General features: G+C 37.0%; 1 long non-coding RNA gene across 2 annotated transcripts in view; it reads right to left on the bottom strand.

The window, feature by feature from the left end:
- Window positions 1-258: 258 nt before the first annotated feature.
- The window catches only part of LOC129356648 (uncharacterized), a 28838-nt gene continuing 22930 nt past the window's right edge, over window positions 259-6166 (bottom strand). For both annotated transcript variants that reach the window (XR_008605433.1, XR_008605432.1), the window contains one exon: window positions 259-792. This is a non-coding gene — a long non-coding RNA (uncharacterized LOC129356648). The remainder of the gene's footprint in view (window positions 793-6166) is intronic.

Genomic DNA, 6166 nt, shown 5'->3' with positions numbered 1-6166 from the left:
TAATCACAGGCGAGGAGCTGCAGCCGGTGGAAATGTGTGTTTTCTTTACAAAATACAAAATTAACCTAAACATTTCTGAGTTTCTTAAAGCAAATTTTCAACAATTTAAACTCAGAAATTTCCTTGTTTTTGTTTTTTTTTCAGATTTTTGAGTTTTCTGGATAAAAATCTAAATCTAAAACATTGTACTGGTTGTGCTGGGGTTTTTTTTTAAATGCATATTTTTGAGTCTGTAAACTAAAATTAACAATCAATTGGTAAATCAGTTGACATTTATTTCAATAATTGATTAATCATTGATTAATTAATTAATCCATTTCATTAAACCAATATGGATTAGAAGCACATCAAACTGCTATCATTGTTTTTCTTGGAAATCATGCAGTTGTTTTGTCCCTAAAATTATCTCCATTCATGCATTCATGAAAGTAAAAGCAATTAAATGAAATCTCGTTTCAGTTTTTCCCATCTGCTTCTCTTTTTCCTGCTTTTTGTGGATTTTTCATATTTATTTGTCGCGACTTCAGAAACAAGTAGGTCACATTGAGACGAACGTCTGGATCACGTTTCCTCGGGGAAAATGTGGAGACGTTTCTTACGAGAATCTGATCTGTCTGCCAGACTCAGCAGAATAAACTCTGAGTATTCATGAGGGAGAAGAAATGCCGGAGTTTAGACATCACAGCCGAATTCCTGCGGGTCCGACACCTGAAGGCCGACGTTATCCACCCGACAGACTTCAGAAGGAGGAACAAACCTGGGCTTCCAGGTAGACGAGGAGCTGGAATCGCTCTGTGGAGGAAAAGAAACTTTGTTTTACATAACAAAGCATGAAGCAAATGTTCCTGCTGGCGCATCTGAAAAAATATTTTAAAAAAATGATTTCTTTGCATCTTTTACTGTATTTTTAATAATTAATTTTAAAAAATGGCTATATGAAAATTGTGCGGAATATTCTAATCTTTTTATCCGATTAATCCACAGAATAACTGATGGATTAATAGGTTAGTCTTGCGATCAAATGAGACTCAAAGTCTCTGCAGAGGAAGCGGCTCAGCAGTTCAAACTTTTAAATTAAGAACTAAAAACCCATAAATCAGCAGCATGTTTGTTACTGGGATGAATAATCTTTCCCAGTCCGCCCACTGATCTGGTTGCACTGGTGCCATCAACAGCGCGGCTCTGATCGGCTCCATGAACCCAGTCTGAACTATATAAAACCATCAGGGCCTCCCACTGTTCCCAGTCCAGCCAGACTGGAAACGCTTCCTCCATAACGAGCTTTTGCATCAGATTAATTAGTTTTTATAAACAAGCTGCAAACGGCCAGCGAAGCAGGAAATGAAACCTGATTGGCTCAAACCAGAGGAACCAGTTCAGGAAAAGAACCAGTTCAGGAAAAGAATCAGTTCAGGAAAAGAACCAGTTCAGGAAACACTTTCTGCTTTTCTGACTGGTGGAGAAAACCTAACATCCGTCCGTCCATCCATCCATCCATCCATCCATCCATCCATCCATCCATTCATTCATTCATTCATTCATTCATTCATTCATTCATTCATTCATTCATTCATTCATCCATTCATTCATTCATTCATTCATTCATTCATCCATCCATTCATTCATTCATTCATTCATTCATTCATTCATTCATTCATCCATCCATCCATCTCCATAGTTATGCAGCTCTTTGCTGGTGAATGAATCCTTTCAGAATCATTTCATCAATATTTCACTGGGAGCCAAAACTTTCTCCAGGTCAGTAAAAGCTGCATCAGGTTTGATGTTTAATGCTTTTTATTTTTTGTTTCTGTCCCAAAAATCAAGTTTAATAATTATAATCTGAAATAATCCCTGGAGTTTAGGACTCACATGTTGATGTTTACAGATTTTTGATCTGTTTTCTCGTCTCCTGAACATTCCTCTGGTTTTCCCCCCAGACTGAGTGGAAACCCGTTTCCGCTCCAACTCTGTGGCTTCGGTCAGACCCGGTTCTGCCTCACGTACAGAATCAGAACCAAGTGGGCCGCTGTGCAGAACCCCCACAGGACTCACCTACTGGCATAAATATGTGTGTGCGTTTGGCAGCATTAGCATTGCATTACTCAGGCTGTGATTAATGATAGCATTAATGCTGATCATATCTGTCATGGAGACAATCAGCGTTTCAGGCCCTGCGGCTCCCAGAGAGCAGAGGAAGCCGATAAACCACATTAGATCAGAGAGGCTCACATCAGGCAATTAAGATGTCAGGAAAACGTTTTCACTGCGCGGACGGAGAGAAAGCAACTCCAACCAGCAGGCCAATAGAAACCCAGTACGACTCCAAACGTCCTGTTGTTGCTCAGAAAATACTCAATATTTTACATTTCAGAGTGAAGTTTTACTTTTTATCCTTCATAGAAAATACAGAAGGCATTAAATATAACCCCCTTCCCTCTGATACGTCAAGATAAAATCAATTACCTTAAAAAATAATTCATGAGATAATAATAAAACACTCTGCGGTTTAAAGGAAATGAAGGACTTTGACTATGCCAGTCTCAAAAGTCATTACAATCCTCTTCAGATCTCCTTTAAGTAAAGCAAAAGAAGCAACTAGCTTCTCCTACGGTATGCCTGATATGTCAAAAATATAAAATAATTAAAATCTTATTTCACTGATAAAAACAGGAAGGAAAACCATATTGAACATATAAAAATAATTTAAAAGTCTGCTGTTTTTTTTAGCTGCATTTTAAAACAATCAATGGAACTTGAAATGACCAATATTAATCATAGTAGAATCCATTCAGAATTCATTTCACTCCCAAAACAGAAATTAATGTTTTTCTTTGACGAATGTAATTTCTTCAGATTAAGGATGCAGCTAATGATAATCCAGAACTATCTGTGCTTCACAATAAAAAAATTTGTTGCTAGCAGTGTTGCCAGATTAGATGGGTTTCCACCCAATCTGGCTGGAAAAAAAACTGTTTTGGGCTACTTGTTAAAATCTTTGCTGCTTTGCACATTTTAAAATGCTTCAGATGGAAACTCTTTCAAAATAATTGTCACTTTTAATAAAATGCAGTATTATTGCACTTATTTGATAAGTCAGTTTATTTTTAAATATTGCGAGATCATCACTGATTAGTCATGAGTTAATCAAGCCTCACTGTGCAGTCGTATTGGAAAACAGAATTTTAGGGAAACAACATGACTTAAAAGGACAAAGAACAGAAAATGTCATTTAGATTTGGACAGATTTTATTTTGATTTTGGGCTGAAAACTATCAGTCAGATCTGGCAGCAGAGGTTGCTTGTTGCTTTTTGAGAAAAAGTTGCTAAATTGGCAGCAGTGCCTCTCCTGTTTAGACTAAACCCCGCTAAACCTCCTCCACTCATCACCAGACATGGCCATCCCCTCTTTGTACTTTGGCTCCGCCCACTTTTGGGGGTGTGGTTATTCTTCCATAAGGGTGCAAGATACACGTTAAAATTTAAAAAAGCAAAGTGTTGCCATGGCCTAGTCAAAGTTCAGACTGCCACATGATTGAAATGCTGCTGTAAGTCTTCCTGAGTGAAGAAACGTTGCAAAGAAGTTCATTTCAGCTCCTCTCGGTTAATTTGCCATTGTTTTTATCAAATGTTCATTGGATCAATGAGGCAATAAACTGCTTTACGCATCAGGATTACATGTTTTTGATCATAATATTAAACTTTATCTGCAGTGAACAGTTGGGAGTTTAAAGCCCTGCAGCAAGAAACTGTTGAATATTCATCTGCTGCCACTTACTGAGAAAAGCCCTCAGCAAGCTGGACTGTGATATCAACCCATCTAATGTTTGGAAGGATGTATCGCCTCGCGTTGGGCCGCAAACACGGCTAATGAATTTGGTCGCCTGTACCAGTAACGTTGTTTGCGCTGATCAATCCCAGCTTCCCCTCCAGCGCAGATTTTTAATTACGGCGGCTGCAAGTCAACCAACAAAACGTCAGAGAAAGCAGGAGGTTTCCTCCCGCCGTGCCGCCGCTCCCCCTGAGAGGAACTCATTTACATCCGTCATCTTCAGAGCAGGAATATAATACGGCTTGTTTTCATGAACAACTTCCTCAGTTTGGCTTTTCAAAGCAGATGTTGAACTTTAATGTCAATGTAAAGCCGTAAAATGGGACAAAACAGCTGGTTCTCCTTTGCTAAATGACATTTTTCTTCCAAAAATTCTCTTTTTCATTCAAAACTTTTGCTTATATCAACATGTGACATGTTCATTTCAAACAAATAAATAAATGTTTTTATATGGAAATATAGATATAAGAAATGACTCATTTGAAACCATTTCATGGATTGTGATAAATCTTTAGAAAGGCAGTAATATTTTTAGCTCTATATTTCTGGTCAGTAGGTTGGAGACTTTGTACAGCAGGGTGTCCAAACTGTTTGGACAGAACTGTTGAGTCAAAAGTAGATTTAAAAAACTAAAGTCAACCAGATAAAAGTTGTCTGTTTGTCGGAAGGGGATGTTATTCATCATAGGTCCAGACATTAAAACATGATTTTGCACATTTGCATTAAAAGAAAAACATCAAGTTTAACTTTTTGTTTGTTGATTTGGATCAAAGTGTTTGACATATTTATTCAAGTTCAATCATTTCAACAAAAGCTGATTTTGGTGCAGCAAAGCCGACTTTTAACACATACATTTGATACGTTTTTGCCAAAACTCAGAAATTTTCTAGGAAAATTTTGAGAATTTCTGAGTTTCAAAAGTTGTAAATTTGCTACAAAAAAAACCAAAACAAAACAAAAAAAAAATTCTAGAACAATTTTTTAAATTTCTGTTCCAAGTTGAAAATGTTTTTCAAACACCTAAAAATATTCTGACAAAAATATGAACATTTCTGACAGAAATGTCGCCCTCTTTTTATTTGCTGATTAAAACAATTAAATGTGCTTAAAAAACAAGTTTTTTAATGAATGAACAGATCTGGGGCCGTTTAAACAATCAAATTGTTTTCCCATTCTTTGCACTTTCTATTTCCATATCAGATCATGTATGTCAAGCATCACTACGCTGTGGGTTTTTAAAAACATTTTCAAGTGAAGACTTTTTCTGGAGCTCCTGTTCTCACTGTAATCGCCAGAAGTCCTTCTGCTCAGAAATGTAATTTCCTGGGCTCTCCATCCTGCTGGCTGCCGGCCCATGAAGCACTCCAGCTTTAATCACCTCCTGCTTACAACAATCTTTGTCTCTCCTAATGTCCCATCCTGCTTCACTTTAGAGCCCGAGTCTGCAGGCATCGGTCCAACAATTAAATCTGAAGGAGACACCAAAAGCTGACACTTTTTAACTATAAAAAACAGCAAGTTGTTTGGTAAAAGTATCTGATCTGTAATTTTAAAGCAAGAGGAATAAAACAGACGACTCTTTCTGAAAGGCAGCAAAATTCTTCTGGTTTTTTCTCATGTTGAAGAGAGAAAATGAAAGATACTAAAAATGGAAGTAAAATCTAAAATTATAAATCATGAGAGGAAAACGTGCTGGTGGAAAAACCGGGAGGATCTGAGAGAAGCTGTGATTAGAATCAGAGTTCAGATAAAAACATAAAAAATACACAGAGTCTTAATGTATGGAAATCAAAAGGTGTCAAATCCTAAAATAAAGCATCATTGTAACACAAAAGGAACTCTATAAGGAAAAGACCCAGGCTGCTGCCAAGCTAATCATGCTAATAGCTAATTTAAGATGCTAAAAACTGTTTAAAATAGAAAACCTGTTGTTTGTTCTGACATTTCTGTGGCACACAGTGTGACGTCGCCTCTGACCCCACATCAGTAATTCAGGACGCCAACAATGAGTGGCGAGTTGTTAGCTAATCTGCTAACAGCTAACATCAAATTTAGCTAACCGTGAAAACATTCAACCACTTCGCTATTTACCTGTTTGTTTGGTAACTTTCAGTTATCAACTTATGAATTTTTCTAGTAATTAAACGTTTATAATCATGCTCTTATCTTGAAGTTGGAGAAGACTGTTCAGGCTGTCGTCTCATTTCCTGTCTCTCCTTTTCTTCAACTTTATCAAACAAGAATAAAACACAGACAGCAGAGAACAAGATATAAACTACAACAGCTAATGGTGTTACAGAAGATGTAAATCATAATGTCAAAAGTAAAGCAGAA

The sequence above is a fragment of the Poeciliopsis prolifica genome, unplaced genomic scaffold (assembly GCF_027474105.1).
Source record: "Poeciliopsis prolifica strain line A6 unplaced genomic scaffold, Auburn_PproV2 SCAFFOLD183, whole genome shotgun sequence".
Taxonomy (NCBI): domain Eukaryota; kingdom Metazoa; phylum Chordata; class Actinopteri; order Cyprinodontiformes; family Poeciliidae; genus Poeciliopsis; species Poeciliopsis prolifica.
Note: the sequence above shows the minus strand (reverse complement) of the source record. Positions and strands in the feature narration are given on the sequence as shown.